Genomic DNA, 19,832 nt, shown 5'->3' with positions numbered 1-19,832 from the left:
TGTCACTAATTATGATATTGAATGGTCAATAATCAGGAAGAAACTTCCAGGTAGTGAGCACAAGGTTAGATGTTTTATCTAACTTTATTTATGAGTGGATGAATATTGAGGAATTACAGATATCTTCTCTTCATTGGCTTCTCATTATGGTATATCTGAATTTACAAATCTGGCAGAAGCTGAGATTTGTTCTTTAGGATGTTTATTCAGTTTTCTCAAGCCTGCAAAGTGCACATATCTGCACTTGCAGCCTCGAGATGAACCCAAAATGTCAAAGAACAACACAGTGAGACAAGATTGTTACTAATGCAGGCTTAATGGAGACCAGCCATCAATCATTGACATTAATTTACATGTATAGACATCCTGTTTATAGAGATTAAAGAATTGCATTTATCCAGCGATGCCTCATGGGTTCAGTAGATGGGTTCTACTTCCACACCCATGTCATCTCCCTACAGCACAATTCAGCAAACTGAGAGCCAACCGCTATGGGAAACAGGATATTTAGGAGGAGAAAGTAAAAGATGAATAAAACAAGCAAGAGCTAGGCCGCTTTCAACAGCACCCAAAGCATACACCAAATGCAAATGAGGATATTAGGCAATGAAATAGGGACTTCTCTCTCTCTGTCGGCTTGCTCGCCCTGGATCCCATGCGTTCTAACCTTTCAGAGCAGCCGACCATGTGGAACTTTGTACCTGTTGGGCAGGTACATGGATAGGACAGGTTTGGAGGGTTTGGAGGGTTATGGACCAAGCACAGGCAAGTGGAATGATTGTAGCTGGGATATTGTTGACCGGTGTGGGCGAGTTGGGCCGAAGGGCCTGTTTCCACACTGTATCACTCTATGACTCTATGACTCTAAATGACTTGATTAAATCCATATAAGCAACATCTATGGCTTAGCGCCTTTTTGGCCACCCATTCCTTCTATCCATTCCTTCTATCCAGAGATGCTGCCTGTCCTGCTGAGTTACTCCAGCATTTTGTATCTATCCCTAATCAACCTCCGTTTATCCAAATGCACATATTTCTTATCCCTCAGAATACTCAGGGAATCTGTGACCAACCTGAATGAGCATGCCACTGCCGTGACAGTCTTTATCAGTAAGTGCACAGAGGAATGTGCACCAAAGAAGACAATCCAAGTGTTCCCTAACCAGAAATCATGGATGAACCATCAGGTCCACTCCCAGGGGAAGATCAAAGCTGCAGCATACAATTTAAACAACCCTGAGTAGTTCAAGAAATCTTTCGACGATCTTCACAAAGCCATCAAGAATGCCAAGAGGCAAACATGTGTCCCAGCATAACCACTTGAACACCCGTTGACTTTGGCACAGCTTCAATACTATGACGGGTTAAAAAAACAAAGTCAGGCAGCATCGCTGGTGAGAGTGCCTCCTTCCCAGATGAGCCTAATGCATTCTATGCTCGCTTTACGCAGAAGGCCAATGAAATGACGACATCCATCCTGACAGACTTGAATGTGCCTGTTCCCAACAGTGTAAACAGTTCTTCACTGTTGTAGAAGTTAGATCTGCCTTCCTGAGGGTGAACCCACAGAAAGCAAATAGCCCAGATGGAGTCCCTGACCATGTCCTTAACACCTGCACGGACCAAGAAACCAGAGTATTCACGGACATCTTTAAGCTTTTCCAACTCTGTTCTGAGGTACCCACCTGCATAAAGATTACCACTATCATCCTGGTGCCAAACAAATGCAAGATTTCATACCTTAAGGATTATCATCCTGTGGCCTTGACGTCCACCATCATGAAGTGCTTCGAGAGGCAGGTTATGACACACATTAAGCCAACCAAGCATCCTTGATCCACTGTAGTTCACCTACCACTACAGCAGGTCTATGGCTGAAGCCATCTCCCTGGTCCTACACTTATCTCCAGAAAATCTTGATAAGGAGGACATATTAGACTCCTACTCACCGACTATAGGTCTGGTGTCAATACCATTATCCCAACCAAGCTTATCTACAAACTCATGGAACTTGGCGTCAGCAGTCACCTCTGTAACCGGATCCTCGACTCCCTGACTATCAGGCCACAAACAGTGAGGATAGGTGATAAATCTAAGATAATTATCAACACTGGTGACCCACAAGGATGCATTCTCATCCCCTACTGTACTCCTTATATACTCATGATTGTGCAGCCAAATAGCAATCTAACTCAATCTGCAAGTTTGCAGATGACACCACTGTAGTGGGCTGGATGTTGAATAATGATGAGACAAAGTACAGAAAGGAGATTGAGAACCTAGTAACTTGTTGCCAAGACCACAACCTCTCTCTCAAAGCCAGCAAGAGAAAGGAGATAGTGATTGACTCGGAAGCAAAGTGGTACACACACCCCTCCATTGATGGCACAGAAATGGAGATGGTCAAAAGCTTTAAATTCTTAGGAACTCACCAGCAACTTTTTCCTTGACGAGCCACATTGAAGCTACGGCCAAGTAAGCACACCAATGCCTCTTCCTTCAAAGGTGTTGGAGCCATTAAGCTTAAGTAAGTTTATTATAGTCATGTCTAGTTACCTTTAATTATTGTCTGCCTGTGTTAATGTGGGTGGGATTTTATACGTAGTCTGGGGTGTGTTTTTGACTAGAGATGACTAGTTTTAGTTTGATGTCGAGGCCATGGAATGAAACAGATTTCTACCATGACCACGAGCATGATTGGGACATATATATCTTATCAGACGATGTACTTTTACAAGAAGAAGTTGTTATGATTTATATGACATGAATGGAATGACAATTAAGAACGGAAAATTATGAGTTATTTCATTGTTTTGTATTACTACAAGAAATAAACTATTAATCAAGAGACTGCTTCTGGTAGATTCATCTTTGATGTTTCAAATGTGTCGTGAAGTGTGTGAGACTACTTTTCTAATCATACACGACAAATTAGTGGCTATCGAAAGTTGAACTTTGAGACGTTGTAAAAACCACCGCTACAGAAGGCTTAGGAGGTTCGGCATGTGCCCAACAACCTTCGTCAACTTCCACAGATGTGCCATAGAAAGCATCTTATCGGGACTCATTACAGCCTGTTTTAGGAACAGTTCCATTTAAGACTACAAGGAATTGCAGAGAGTTGTGGACATAGCTCAGACTATCACACAAACCAGCCTCCCTTCCATCAACTCCATTTACACTTCACAGCGCCAGGGCAAGGATACCACATAATCAAGGTCCAGTCTCACCCTGGTCATTCCCTCTTCTCCCCTCTCCCATCAGGGCAGATTGAAACAGGGCCTGCTGTCTCTCCCTTCGGGGGAATGCGACTTTTTTTGCCGTATCCCCCTTCAGATTCAGATTCAGATTCAGAAAACTTTATTGTCTGTCGCAACAGAAAATCTTCTTTGACGCGGCTCCACATACAAACATACGGGAGCAACGCGCCGCGAGTCGCTCACAGAGTAGCGCCCCGCCCCTTGGGTTGTCAGCAGCGATACAATAATAAAGAACACACAAAATGCAACACAAACATCCACCACAACATTCATCACTGTGGTGGAAGGCACAAAAATTTGGCCAGTCCTCCTCCACTTCCCCCCCGTGGACAGGACCAGAGTCCAGAGTCAGTCCAGGATCGGCTCTTCCTCACCGGAGACCGCAGCTTTAAGTTGTTGTAGGCCGCAGGCCGGCGGTCAAGATTTAAAGTCCCAGCCGCAGCCAGAAGCACCGTAGACTGCAGGGCCGGCGGTCGAAGCTCCCCTCCAGGGGTGATGGTAAGTCCATGCCGGCCCCGCGGTAGAAGTTGGCCGCGGGCCGGCAGTGATGGCTTCTTCTTCCCCCGGGTCCCCCACGAGGGATCCCGGGCTGTAGACGCCGCACCAGCTGGAGCTCTGCAGACCGCGGCTTCAGGCTGCGACTTCAGGCTGCCGGCTGCCTCGGGCCAGCGAAACGGAGCGCTCCCCTCCAGCGAGCCCCAGCGAGGGCTCACCCGCTCCACATCGAGAGTCCACGCTGCGCCCGCCGCTGAAGCCCCGGGCACGTCTCCGGGAAAGGCCGCGCCGATCCTTGATGTTAGGCCACGGGGGAGGCGACCTGGAAAAAGTCGCCTCTCCATGGAGGAGGCGACCGAAGCGGTTTCCACCACCCCCCCACACCACTCCCCACACAAAACACACCGAGAAACACAAAATACATACTCTAAAACACACTAAAAATAAGAAAAGGTTGAAAAAAACTGATGCGCTGCTGACAAGGCAGCCGCCAGTGCAGCGCCCCCTAACCCAGAGGGCATCCACGTGATGACCTCTCTCTACGTCCTGTCCTCTCTACGTCTCTGCCTCCGTCTGCGCTGAGGCCTAATGGCGGAGCTGGCGACCTCGAGACTCCTGAGGCAGAGCCAGTCAGGACTTGCCCTGGGTTCTTCCCATGAGGGTGGTCCGGCTCGGGGCTGGAACGGCGCTCCCGTGAGGGGCTGTGACGCTCCCGTGAGGGCGGCCTGGCGCGGGGCTGAGACTCTCCCGTGAGGGGCTGTGGCGCTCCCGTCGGAGCGACCCAGCCCGAGGGAGGAATGGCGCTCCCGTCGGAGCGGCCCAGCTCGAGGGAAACGGCGCTCCCATCGGGGCGGCCCAGCTCGAGGGAGGAACGGCGCTCCCGTCGGAGCGGCCCAGCTCGAGGGAGGAACGGCGCTCCCGTCGGGGCGGCCCAGCTCGAGGGAGGAACGGCACTCGGGGCTGGAACGGTGCTCCAGTGGCTGGTACGGCGTTCTGGCGGCGGTGACCTGAGTCCTGGGTTCAGCCGCGGGCCAGTGGCTGCGTCCACTGGACTGGCGGGCGGCAGCTTCGACCACCCCAGGCCGCGGTGTTTGAGCCGGCCCGTTTGCGGGGTCCGGTGAGCCGCGGGACTGTTTGTACCATCGCCCGGTGGGGAATCGCCTCAGCGCAGAGGGAGAAGAGGAGGGAAGAGACTGCAGCCCTAAGATTTTTGCCTCCATCACAGTGAGGAGGTGCTTGGAGGATACACTGTGGTGGATGTTAATTTGTGTTTATTGTTGTTTATTATTGTATTATTGTATGTATGACTGCAGGCACGAAATTTCGTTCAGACCGTAAGGTCTGAATGACAATAAAGGTAATTCTAATTCTAATTCTAATTCTAATTCTAATATACAAAGGTTTGAAAGCACATACCACCAGATTCAGGAACAGTTTCTTCCCAGTTGTGATCAGACAACTGAATGGTCCTCAGATCAGCTAGAGTGTGGTCCTGACCTACCTCAATGAAAACCTTTGATCTTTCTTTAATCTGACTATCGGAATTCAATGTTATATCTTTGCATTGAATGTTGTATCCTTTATCCTCTATCTTTTCATTGTAGATTGTATTCATTTATAGTCTTTTCGCTGTATCTTAGCACGTGACAATAATAATAAACTGAACTAAACTAAACTATCGTTCAATGAATGGAGGAATTTCAGTTCAGTTCAATTTAGTTTATTGTCACGTGTACTGATGTACAGTGAAAAGCTTTTCTTGCATGCTAACCAGACAGCGGAAAGACATTACATGATTACAATTGAGCAATTCATAGTGTACAGGTACATGATAAGGGAATAACGTTTAGTGCAAGATAAAGCCAGTGAAGTCCAATCAAAGATAGTCTGAGGGTCCCCGATGAGTTGATAGTAGTTCAGCATTGCTCTCTGGATGCGGTAGGATCGTTCAGTTGCCTGATAACAGCTGGGAAGAAACTGTGTCTGAGTCTGGAGGTGTGCATTTTCACACCTCTATACATTTGCCCGATAGGAGAAGGCAGCCTCGCCAACGGTCTGTCTGTCTTTTTTGTTATTTTCAGTGTGTTTTAAAAGTTTGTGTTAATGTTCTCTGGTTTGTTTTATGTGGTGGGGGGGGGGGGGTCGGGGGTCGGGGGAAACGTTTTTCAATCTCTTACCTTGCCGGAGATGCGATTGTTTTCCGGATCATTTCTCTGGCCGCTCTGTGGCCTAACATCATGGAGCTGGCGGCCATGCTTGACACTGACTTTGAGCCCCAATGCGGGGCCGTGGACTTAACATCGGAGCTTGCCTGCGATCGACGCTCCAACCGTGGCCTGCGGATTTCACCGTCGAGGGGCTCGCAGTCTTGGGTGGAGGTTGATTTTGTGAAGCTCCAAAGTCGCAAGAGGTTCGACTAGCACCGACCCGGGGTCCGATCGCCCAGCCCGTGGTGCTGAGATCCCCCCCCCGATGCGGAAGGCCCAACCGCCGGCTACGGGAGCCAAAATAGTCCCGTCAACGGAATGCTCGAGGTCCCGGACCGCGGGAGAACAAAGAAGAGAAGAGATTGAATTTTTTTTTCGCCTTCCATTCACAGTGAGGAATGTGGAGGAGTCACTGTGGTGGATTTTCATGTTCAAATGTATTTTGTGTGTTTTGTTGCTTTTTATTGCTACGACTGTATGGCAAGTCAAATTCCTCGTATGTTGCAAAACATACTTGGCAAATCAAGTATGATTATGATTATAATTATGAGAAGAGCGAATGGCCAGGGTGTGACCTGTCGGTGATTATGCTGCTGGCCTTACCGAGGCATCGTGAAGTATAAATGTAGTCAATGGAAGGGAGGTTGGTTTATGTGATGGTCTGGGCTGCGTTCACAATTCAATGCAATTTCTTGCAGTCTTGGATGGAGCTGTTCCCACACCAGGCTGTGATGCATCCCGATTAATGCTTTTGATGTCGCATCTGTAGATGTTGGTGAGGAGTGTTGGGGACATGCCGAACTTCCTAAACCTCAAAGGAAGTAGAGGAATTTACAGGGCCACCTTTTGTGACCTTTGGCCTATCACCTTATCTATACAGAGGTGACATTAACCTTTGCTGAATGGCCTTTTATGACCACCAAGCACTTTAAGCAGGACTAATCTGCTATGTAAATAAATAGCATTATGTTTCAACGACACCGTGCTGTAAAAATATAAATTAATTACATCCTGTTTACTACAGCTAGGGGCAAAATATTGCCGTGGTTGATATTAGGAGCTCCATTTATGTTTTAAAGAAGTTGCTTGGATTTGTCCTGAGGTTGTGAACAATTCCATTCTCGAAGCCACTGTAGCCCAGCCATCAAATAAATACAGGACACCGTGACCCTGAGCAGAAAAGCTGCAGATGATAATTATTAACTACATTGATTGAAAGAGATGTCCTCAAGAATATCAGAAATTTATATATTGCTGAGTCTGCAGGTTATCATGAATTATTACTGGTTATTGGAGAAGACCTATTAAGTATTCACCAGAATGTTACCATGCTAAGTGTGATAGCAGAAGTTTTTAAAATGTAGTGCTATTTATTTGTACATAGCCTACTTTAAATGCTTGAGATTTAGACAGGGTAATATCTTTTCTGGAACCCATGAAGTTCCATGGAGGGCATTTTATATCCTGACATATTTGATGTATTGGTGCTTTTGGCAATACGACCTGTCACACATGTAGTAGCACAATGATGATTTAGTGCTAAAAAGCATACCCTAAATGGATTTACAGCAACATGACAGAAGGATGTTTTAAAAACCCGTTGATTCTTTCATTTGAGACTGACATTAACGATACCTGTAAACACATTTCGTTGAAGAAGGGTCTCGACCCGAAACATCACCAATTTTTTTTCTCCAGAGATGCTGTCTGATCCGCTGAGTTACTCCGGCTTTTTATGTCTATCTTCGGTTTATACCACTCCCTTCCTATACAATACACTTAGTTGGATGACTCCAAGGGGCAAGGATTTTCATTGAAATTGTAGATAGTTGTTCTTTATGTCTATGATCTTTGCAATCCCCAATAATGATATATTATAAATCGTTGTGCACATACTGCCTACCAACCAGACAGAAACCTTGTGCAAAACTGCAGCTGGCTACCTGATGTCAACTGAAGGTCCAAGAGGACCCCATAGCAGTTATAAATGTCTCTCGTGTCCAACTGCACGAAGAAATGTAAATGGTCTCCTCTTATGCATTGCTCCCCCCAGCCCATATTCTGCACTCATGGTGTCATTGTATAGGTTGCTACGAAGCAGGAACAGATGTAGTAATGCAGGGGACTTGCTCTTGCCACATCAGCGACATTCTACTAAAGCAATATTCAGCTTTCTATTCATTTAACCAAAGTGGACAACCTTGCATTATGTTCCATCTGCCACATTTTTTACCCACTCTCTAAATCTACCCTATATCTCATTGTATATTTTTCGTGTCCTTAAGACTTTAAAGATATATTATAAATCGTTATATTATAGACCCACCGAGTCTGCACTGACCGTATACTAACACTATCCCATACATTAGGGACAATTTACAGAAGTCAATTAACCTACAAACCTGCATGTTGTTGGATGTTTCAGTCCCCCTCAGATAATTTAGTTTGGACATACGTCATGGAAACAGGCCCTTCGGCCCACCAGGTCTGCGCCGACCAGTGATCACCCTTACACTAGTTCTATCCTACACACTAAGGACAATTTACAGAAGCCAATTAGCCTACAAATTTGCACATTTTTAGAATGCGGGCGGAAACCAGAGCACCCGGAGAAAACCCATGCGGTTGCAGGGAGAATGTACAAACTCCGTACAGACAGCACCCGTGGTCAAGTTCTATGGTGATGCAAGGCAGCAACTCTACCTCTGCACCACTGTGCCATCCCTTAATTATATTTCCTACATTTCTTTATATCATCGACAAATCTAGTTTCAATACATTCTGTAATTAAAGTCATAATATTCCACTTGTGATAACTTGTCAACTTGAAATTTACTGATTTACCCCACCACTCTTCTTTCTGTGTGTTACCCAATCCTTTGTTTATGTTGATTCATTGCCCACCCATGAGCTCTCATGCAGGACGATTTTATGTGGTATCTTATTGAATGTGTGTTAAGGGAGAAGGCAATGAAGATTATTTATTAAGCATTCATTCAATTTTAAGCAAACAAGATCTTACAAACTTTCGTGTAATGGTTTAATGGTATTGCATTTGAAAGTAATAAACATTAAAGAAAACCATAATAGCCCTGTCCCACGAGTTCATTCCAAGAGCTCTCCCAAGTTAAAAAAAAATCAAACTCGTGATAAGTACAGAGAATGAACGTAGCGGGTACGTCGGAGCTCGGGGACGTCTCTTAGTGGCTCATAACGCTAATGGCAGATACTCGGGAAGACTCGCTAACGGCAGGTAAGCACGGGAAGACTCGTGAAGATTTTTCAACATGTTGAACATGTCCACGAGAGCCCCGAGTACCGACGAGCGGCCATTACCATAAATCTCCGAGTTCGAATCAGGGCAAACTTGGGAGAACTCTTGGAATGAACTCGTACCGTAGGACAGGGCTTTAAGAGTAATATTTTGTTCAAACTTTATTATGAACGTATAACATAAAACAGTACAGCACAGGAACAGGCCCTCCAATCCACGATATCTGTGCTGACCATGATGCCAATTTAAACTAATCCCTCTGCCTGCCCATGATCCATTCCCTATATATTCATATGCCTATCTAAAAGTATCTAGAACTAATGCATCTGCCTCCACCATCATCCCTGATATCATGTAGGAAGGAACTGCAGATGTTGGTCTGAAGAAGGTTCTCATCCTGAAACGTTGCCCATTCCTTCTCTCCAGAGATGCTGCCTGTCCTGCTGAGTTACTCCAGCTTTTTGTGTCTACCCCTTGTATCATGTTCCAAACACTCACATATACATTTATACATTTTCTCTGCACATCTCCTTTAAACTCCACCCACCCACAACCCCCCCTCCCCTCCCCTCCCCTCCCCATCCCCTGTCTTAAAGCAATGCCCTCTGGTTTCCATCCTTGGCAAATGGTTCTGATAGTCCATCCTATCTATGTTCTTCTTAACTTTAGCTTCTATCAGATCTTCCCTCAGCTTCTGACACACCAAAGAAAACAATCCAAGTTTGTCTAATGTTTTCCTATAGTTTATACTCTCTAATCCAGGCAGCAACCTGATGAATCTGAAGATAGACACAATATGCTGGATAACTCAGTGGGACAGGCAGCATCTCTGGAGATAAGGAATGGGTGACATTTCGGGTCGAGACTGATTCATCTCTTCTGCAACCTCTCCAAAGCCTCCACAGCCTTGCTGTAATGGGGCGACTAGAACTGCACAAAATTTCCAAATGCAGCCTACCCAAAGTCATAAAAATATGCAACATGACCTACTTCAACTTATGCTCAATGCCTGAACTGTTGAAGGCAAGCAGACTGTATGTCTTCTTCACTACTCAAAATACTTGTGTTGCTACTTTCAAGGAATGATGGGCCTGGAACCCAAGACCCCTCTGTACATCATTGTTGTCAAGGGTCCTGCCATTAACGGCATACTTTCTCCTTACACTTGACAACCCAAAATACAACACCTCACACTTGCCGGGATTAAGCTCATCATAATTTCTCTGCCCATATCTATAACTGGTCTAAATCCTGCTATATCTTTGGCAGTCTTCTTCACTGCCAGCAGCTCCTTCAATTCCATCAATTGTTGTCTGCAAATGTACATCCTCGTGCAAATTAATTATATCGTGGGCTGATTTTGCTATTTTTTCCAAACATCCATCATTTGTTCTTATAATTAAAACCGATAACATTCAAAATAAAGACGAAATAACAACCTTACACCAGCATTGCGTCAGTATTCCATCATCCACCCATTTTATCATCATTTGAGAAGAACTCATCAACCATTTTACAAAATGGATATCAAGCAACGCACAAAATAGATATCATTTCCAAGCAGATGAACAAAGATCATGAGCTTGCATCAACATTGCTCGAAGTCACAATGAGAGAACACACAATTGTTTGGGGTGAGCCAAGCTTCAGTACCCAGGATTGTCAAGCAAGGGAATGAAACAGGGATAAAATATCCGAAATATCCAAAATATCCGAAATATCCGAAGTATCCTCGTCGCCAATGTCACATCCTGGCCTCAGATGTGGAATAATAATGATACTGACACAATAGTTATAGGTTACATTCCTTGGTCTCCGAGTTTATTATCTCATTCAGCCATGGCCTCCTGCCTAGGCTTACACATTGCACAATGCGATCTGACCTCCCAGTCATCTGATACAAAGGTCATGATATTTGCATATCATAGAAAAAATACTCGTAATAACTTTAACTACTTTCAATTTCTAGGTCTCATCTTCACCATTTAACTTCTAACACTTTTGTGATTCTTCCAGCTAATTTCCAAATATTTTCTTTAGACTTTTTAGACTTTAGAGATACAGCGTGCAAACAGGCCCTTCAGCCTACCTCGTTCTCGCCGACCAGTGACCGCCCCGAACACTAACACTATCCTACACACTAGGGACAATTTTACAACTTGCAGAAGCCAATTAACACACAAACCTGTATGTCTTTGGAGTGTGGGAGGAAACCGGAGCAACCGGAGAAAATCCATGCGGTCACAGGGAGAATTCACAAACTCCGCACAGACAGCACCTATGGTCAGGATCGAACCCGGGTCTCTGGCACTGTAGTGCAGCAACACCCGGTGTGCCGCTGTGCACCTCTTGATAAGGTGATTTTATTGATATACCATGATCAACTCATGATATTTTGTAATGCATGTGCATTTTATTCATCTGTATATCTGACAAATGAGATATTATGGTCCATCAGTTATTTTTGTGTAAATTATTAAAAAACATTTGCAAGAGTAACATTTCAGAATTTGCAAGTTATATTTTTTGGTGTTTCTAACATCTGTTAAATTTGGCATTCATTCCTTACTTCCTTGAAAGTTTTGTTACATGCCAACCAACAAAACAACAACTTACTGTTATGTGTGTGGGTGGAATTGGCAAGGACCCTGTTTCGAAGACCTTTTAATTGAATATCTTGCCTGTGGACGAGGGAAAAGCTGCTCCGAGCACCTGCAGTAACAGATCTTGTTACCAAAAGAAATGTGGATTTAAATATCAGCATGCAGTTGAAAGCGATTTCTTGTAATTTAAGTAAGTCAGAATTTTGACAGTTTTTAAACAGTTGTGCACACACCCGCATAATTACAGGAAAAGTTAGGGGTTGTGTAGCTTGAAAGCAGTGCCAGTGAGTTACCGTATTCAAGACCAGAAATACAAAAGAGGAATATTTTTAACTTGTTCATGGTAATTTAACCTGCATCGGACAGAAAATTCTGGAACAATTTCTCTATATGCCAGTACACTTGTGGAGAATTTTTTCACATAAATATACTTTGACAGCAGCATTCAGCCCTAAAATGCATGAATAGCTGTGTGTAATAATTGCTTGAGCACAAGGAATGCTCCTGATAGTATTAATAGGATTACCAGATAAAAAGAAATCAGATTATTTTATAATCTGTTTTTTCAAAGTAAAGCAACATGTCTTATAAATCGTGTTAATTTTGCAGTGTATTGCTGAATGAATGTTGGACCAGGTCTGGTGGGGAAATACCAGCAGTTCTGGACCTAATGGTCAGAATCCTCTGCCCAGGTCACCACAAAACTCAGGACTGTGATGGAAACTTGCAAGTCCTGAACTTGCAGGCGGCTCTTCATTACTGATTATCCATTGTGCTCCGGCATCGAACGTCTTATAGAATCGGGCATTGTTTGGGATCTTGTGGTGATTTTCAAGGGGAGTTTGCTTGCTGAACCTGCATCAGGTCTAACTTAATGCAGGAACAACAAATCCATTAATTTGAAAGGAGAGCAAAGGCTGAAAGGGAGCGATCGGTAATTTATGTTTTAAAATAATTGAATTATTTCAGTGTTTTTCAGTTGTTTAGAAATGCTGTGAAATGTTTTCATTTTTGACAACCATGTGTTGTTAACCGGAGGTTTGGGCTGTTTCATGGGTAGGGCTAGTATTGTTTATGCCCTCCCTCCCCTTACCTCGCACCCTACATGACACGTTATACCATGCCTTGCTGCCTGCTGGGCCTTGCCTTTGAAGACAGGGTCAGCTGGACTTGGGAGTGGGTGTGGGTTGACATGTGGTGGTCCAAAGAAACATACGTTTGTGCTTGCCATGAGGTTCTTGTGCCTCATAACTAAAATAAAACAATTAATATGATGTCAGTCAAAGGTTTGATGAACTAAATTGGGGCTTATGAAATTAAAGATATATTAGGATGGTAGAAATGAAGAACATGAATTTTCAGGTTACAAATATTGTATTAAACAAGGATCACTGTTGAGCCATCACTGAAGTCATGAACTAGTGTGTGAATAAAATGCAACATAAAATAAATATACATTTACTGACAACACAAAGCTGTTTCGGAAAGTAAGCTGTGATGCAAAGTGGCTGGAAAGGGATATAGACTGAGAAGAATTAAAGGAGGAAGAATGAAGATTTACGAGAGAATATGGCGGGTAGAGCTATACCTTGCGGATCCAGAGACCTGAGTTCAATACTAACCTCAGGTGCTGTCTGCATGGAATTTACACATTCTCTTTGTGACCACATAAGTTACTTCGAGGTATCTGGTCTCCTTCCACATCCCATAGATGTGCCGGTTGATAGGTTGATTTGTCACTAAATTGTCCCAAAAATAAGTGATTGATAGACTCTAGAGGGAGTTCATGTTCATATGTTCTAGGAACGCAGTAAGGCCATCCGGCCCATCAAGGTTACTCCACCATTCAATCATGGCTGATCTACCTTTCCTTCTCAACCCCATTCTCCTACCTTCGCCCCATAACCCTTATCACCCATACTAATCAAGAATCGGTCAATCTTCGCCTTAAAAATATCTTTTGACTTGGCCTCCACAGCTGTCTGGGGCAATGAATTCCACAAATTCACCACACTCTGACTAAAGGATTGATGAGGGGGTTTGGAAAATAAAAATGGGATTACCATAGGAATGTGTAGATGGGTGGCTGATAGTCAGTGTGGACTCACTCGGCCAATGGGCTGATCTTGGTGTGTTTAGGGGAACCTCAGATGCTGGTTTACACCGGAGATAACCACATAATGCTGGAGTAACTCTGCGGGACAGGCAGCATCTCTGGATAGAAGGAATGGGTGATGTTTCAGGTTGAGCCCAAAATGTTACCCGTTCCTTCTCTCCAGAGAAGCTACCTGTACCGCTGAGTTACTCCAGGATTTTGTGTCTATCTTCGGGATGAACTTGGTATCTCTCCATGCTGCATGACTTTGTGATTCCATGAAATACATAGAATATAATGAGGGATAAACACATTATCTACTTATGTGGGAAATTTTAAAAGAAAACAAATAATGATCAGGGGTGACTGGAATCCTTGTACAGAAGTTAATTCTGCAGGCAGCGAGGAAACATGACCATTAAGCAGGTTGACCATCATCAGTAAAAGGATTGAAGAATAAGAGTAAAGAACTCGTGAAACCACAATGGGAGCATTATATATCCAAGGAAGGATATTGTTGTATTGGAGAAAATACAAAAAAGATTTATGCGAGTATATTCTTGTTCTCTGAGTCCCTATTGAATAAGTGCAGTTGATATTGACTGGAATTCAGAGCAATGAGATGTGACCATGTTGACTAGTGGACTCAATCTTAAGAGAAAAAAAAAGCATTAAGAAATTCTTCACTTAAAATTGTGTGACGCTTCGGAGTTTACTGACCACGGGGATGCTTATGCCCCTGTCCCACTTATGAAACTTGAACGGAAACCTCTGGAGACTTTGTGCCCCACCCAAGGTTTCCGTGCGGTTCCCGGAGGTTTTTGTCAGTCTCCCTACCTGCTTCCACTACCTGCAACCTCCGGCAACCACCTGCAACCTACTGATGACAGAGATTGATAGAGTGCTTTTTGATAATACAAGAACTGAGAGATATGGGGATAATGTGGGAAGGTGAAATTGTGAAAGGACAAATAATTTTATTGATCAACTCCTTCCCCATTTCCTTAAATGTTATCATTGTGAAATATATTTTGTGAAATAAGTTTTGAACAAATTGCTGATTAGGGAATTGATGGACACACGTTTGTGAAATACAATCGGTGTGCCACATTAACTGCCAAGGTCTAAGAAGCAAACGAGGGCCACCTGGGACAGATGGTTCTAGAATCTTTCCAAAAACCACACCTCGGGATTTGCTGCCAAGTTCTAGCTCACGGGCAGCTTTTAAATGAAATGTGAAGGAAATATTGTCATGGCCAAGAAAAAGAGAAGCAAAACAAAGAAGCAATTGATTTAAAAAATAACTTTTATGGTAAGTGGAAAAATATTTCGATTGTAAACATCATGAAAGTTAAATGCTGGAAAGATAAATGATGTGTTCCCTGCATACCTGGTGACCTTAAAGCTTCTGTAAAAATCCACAAAAACACTTGAATACTGTAATATTACTTCTGAATGCTCACGTACTACTTTAACATTTCCTCTTGAGAAATGAATGAAATATCAAAGCTGAATATATGGAACATAAGACTTCAGAGTGAGATGCGACCTGTAACAAAATCTATTGGGGAATATACAGATTTACTCACAAGAGACACAAGGAGCGCAGCGAAATGTGTGTAGTTTATTCTTTACAGACTATCTATGGAACTTACTGTAAATGTTTGTGGCACCCCAGAGCAGTTAGTCACATGATGCAATCTTCAAAGGGCTGACAGTTAAAATAACATTCATTGTTCACAACTGATATTACATTTACAAGTATAAAAGTTAAAAGCTGAATGTTACATTTTAATCGTTATATTGCAGTCACACTATATATGTTCTATATATATTCATTAATTTCCTACTTAAATTCGTATTTTGGGTGAATCATAAATGGAGCGCTTCCATTTGATAACTCTCAGGATGAAATGAAATGGGAATTTATTCCCAGGGTGTAGTTTTTCGTAGATAAGCACAAGTGACCTCACAAGCGATCGTGGGAATAGACTGTTAACCCCTGTTTATCCAAAATTAAAAGGGGTGTAGATGCAGTGTCACAGGATCATGAGTCAGCTGAATTTGTTTCAGCTTTTACTTTTATATCCATTTAGCCCGAAAAAGGACTAATAGTGTATTGTAGGTAGACAAAAATGCTAGAGAAACTCAGCGGGTGAGGCAGCATCTACGGAGAGAAGGAATCGGCGACATTTCGGGTCGAGACCCTTGAAGAAAGGTCTCGACCCGAAACGTCGCCTATTCCTTCTCTCCTTGGGTGCTGCCTCACCCGCTGAGTTTCTCCAGCATTTTTGTCTACCTTTGATTTTTCCAGCATCTGCAGTTCTTTCTTAAACAATAGCGTATTGTAACTGTCACTGGTGCATTGATTGGAGAAAGAAAACATCAGAATGATTTGGCTCCATATTTTTACGTGATCTTCAACGTGCTGTACTATAGGATTCCCCACATATAGCGCAACCCACTATTTAATACATCAGGTACATTTGGGGGCGGCACAGTTGAGCTGTGGTCTTGCAGCTTCAATGATAAGGTCCAATTAAAAAAAGATTAGATTAGATTAGGTGCATGGTGATGGCCTCAATGATTCAGTGGGCCAAAGGGCCTTTTCCCTCCTGAATAACGTTATGTCTCTGTGGTGTATTTTTTGGAAGCACTGTTTACTGCATAAGGTTTTACTTGATGGGAAAATTAAATTAACTTTTAATGTAGATCAGTAATTGAAAAATCAGGAGCGTGTGACCCGCTGATTTTCCTACCCAAATTAGTAAGTTAGCAGGTCAAGCAGCGTCTTTGGAGGGAATGAATAGGCAATGTTTCGGGTCGGGATCCTTCTTCGGAGTCTGAATCCATTCCTTGTGCAAATACTGTTTGACCTGCTGAGTTACTCCAGCACTTTGTGTTGTACGCAAGATATCAGCATCTTTAGTTCCTGGTATCTACAAGCGATGTGCTGGGAGATATGGCTTACTAAATGTGCATTTATATAACCCTAATGTCCTTTATTTGTGTACTGAAGGAATCAAAGGGATGAAGCCTTAGCATACTGGCAGGCATGTATCTTTGACAAGGCTCATGCTGTAGAAATTATGGATTAGTTTCCTTTGTTGCTCTAACACTCTGAAGTCAGTAACTATGTGACACTTCTCTGATCTCAACAAACATAAGAAAATAGGAAAACAGTCGGCTCCCATGCCCCTCAAGCCTGCCCTGCCATTCATTATGGTCAAGGCTAATCTAGGCTCTTAGGACATACCTCTGGCAAGAGTTTTTTCTCTTTCCCAGTTTCTCATTGTCCAGTACATTCACTACCTTCATTTGTTGCTGACTAAGTGGATATTTGAACCTTTAAAATATCACTCACACGGACTGTTGTGCTGACTGTGTGAAGTTCCTGTGGCCTCAGTTTAGAATAACCAGTGGTCCTCAAGGTATTTCTACAAATGTGTAACAGGATTTTTGCTTCTGACATATATCCATCTGGAACAACTTTGTTGCAGAAAGTCACTGCGGTTTAGAGAGATTTCTTTGCTGAAATGTGTCAAAACCATAACTCTGAATAAATGCCTTTGATGTGGGCCCAGATCCCACTAGAGCCAAGGTTGCTGGTTTTACTTCTTGCCTGTATGTTTTTCCAGGGTCTTGAAGTTTGTTCGCTTGTAAAATTTGTAATCATTCACTTGTTAAATTGAATGATAATGCTCCAATTGTGGGCAGTGCAGGCCATCTGCTCAAATTAAATTCTGTGTTCCAAGTCTCTCCCAGGAATGGCCCAACCCAAATACTTTGGAATCTAATTACTTAATCAACTGATTATTGCTGACAGTCAAAGATTTTTTTTAAAACTGTTATAAATATTTAATCGCTGCAAAAAATTATTTTCTCTGTTATATTGACAATAATCTTTTATTGTATTGAGTACATCAACAGGCACGATGGTGGCAATGGTGGAAATCATTGTCAAATGGTTAAAAGCTTGTTGTAATCTAGCTAGAATGGCACTGAGCCAATTGCACTTGAAACTTGTGGGTCAAGTATTGTATAATTATTCTCAAACCTAAGTGAAATTGTTGCTGTGCAGCGTCATGCAAATTAAGCTGGGGATAATCAGAAATGAGTGTCAATGGATGACACACCTTGTAAAAACCTAAAAACATTTTAAGCAGCCTAGCAATCACAAAGTCACGAGGTCATAAGTGATAGGAGCAGAATTAGGCCATTTGGCCCATCAAGTCTACTCCACCATTCAATCATGGCTGATCTATCTCTCCCTCCTAACCCCATTCTCCTGCCTTCTCCCCATAACTCCTGACACCCAGTACAGAATTCTTTTGGGTTCTGGGTTCTGGCAGTAAATTAACCTAAAGAGAAGACAAAACCAGTGGGTCTCCATGCGCATAGTGTGTCCAGTCCTCTAGAGTGCAGCTAGCTGTCAGGGAGATATGATTATGGTCTCATATCACTGCAAAAGATCACAGGCCTGCTCACGACTTGGAAAAGGGACATATGATTCAAGTGAGACCATCCTGAGAGAGCTTTCCTTCATGACCTCTGGCAATTGATGTGATTTTTTTCTCTTCCTTATGAATTCTTGTTGCTGTAGACAATAGACAATAGGTGCAGGAGTAGGCCATTTGGCCCTTCGAGCCAGCACCGCCATTCAATGTGATCATGGCTGATCATCCCCAATCAGTACCCCGTTCCTGCCTTCTCCCCATATCCCCATGACTCTGCTATTTTTAAGAGCCCTATCTAGCTCTCTCTTGAAAGTATCCAGAGAACCTGCCTCCACCGCCCTCTGAGGCAGAGAATTCCACAGACTCACCACTCTCTGTGAGGAAAAGTGTTTCCTCGTCTCCGTTCTAAATGGCTTACTCCTTATTCTTAAACTGTGGCCCCTGGTTCTGGACTCCCCCAACATCGGGAACATGTTTCCTACCTCTAGCGTGTCCAAGCCCTTAACAATCTTATATGTTTCTCAGTTATGTAGAGTCAAAGCTGTGCTGTAGAGCCCCTTCTCTGAATGATGCAGATATCAGAAGCGTTACATGAGTACATCATTCCAGTGGTCTCCTCCATTATATTTCTGCTGGTGGCATGCAGTTTTTCTATTGTAGGCCACTCTTCTTCTGCATCTCAAATGCATGAAGGTGTTTTCTCTTGCTTCAGATTCACCAATATCCATCCAGTTAATCTGGATAGAAAAAAGCCATGGTGGAGAGATGAATCCGCAGTATTACCAGGAGTCCATGCATTAAACTTCAGTACACATTGCCTCTGGTTGCAGGAGAGTTGGAGCATTAATAAGAAGTGTACCATGTCTTTAAGTACAATGCCAGCTCGTGACAGATGGGGTACATAGTTCAATTTAAATGCACCTTTTCTCCCCAATCAATTTAATGCCAGACCCAACAGCCCAAAATGATTTGTCACGCACTTGATCCTTTTGAATACGGGAGATACTTGCAGTGCAGGCAAAATGGTCCCATTCCTCATTGCACTATTTCTGAGAAATATAATACATGTTTTACTCCAAGCAGGGAGATCCTTGGAGCACAATGAACTGTAGATGTATCATTAATGCTACATTCAATAGTTTGGAACAATCTGGTGGCAAATAATTTAAGGGCAGTCGTGATCGAAGCAAGAATTATTGGTACTCTATGCTAAGGCTTAAGACTCCAATAATGGTCAAAACACATCGTAAGCATCAGACTGTAATGAAAGGTAAACAAAAAAGCTGGCGTAACTCAGTGGGTGAGGCAGCATCTATGGAGTGAATAGGCGACGTTTCGGGTTGAGACCTTTCTTCAGACTGATGTGGGGGGGGGGGGGCGGGAAAGAGAAAGGAAGAGGCGGAGACAGTAGCCTGTGGTAGAGCTGGGATGGGGAGTGGAA

Source organism: Amblyraja radiata, chromosome 8 (assembly GCF_010909765.2).
Source record: "Amblyraja radiata isolate CabotCenter1 chromosome 8, sAmbRad1.1.pri, whole genome shotgun sequence".
NCBI classification, from domain to species: domain Eukaryota; kingdom Metazoa; phylum Chordata; class Chondrichthyes; order Rajiformes; family Rajidae; genus Amblyraja; species Amblyraja radiata.
This window is presented reverse-complemented; position numbering follows the sequence as displayed.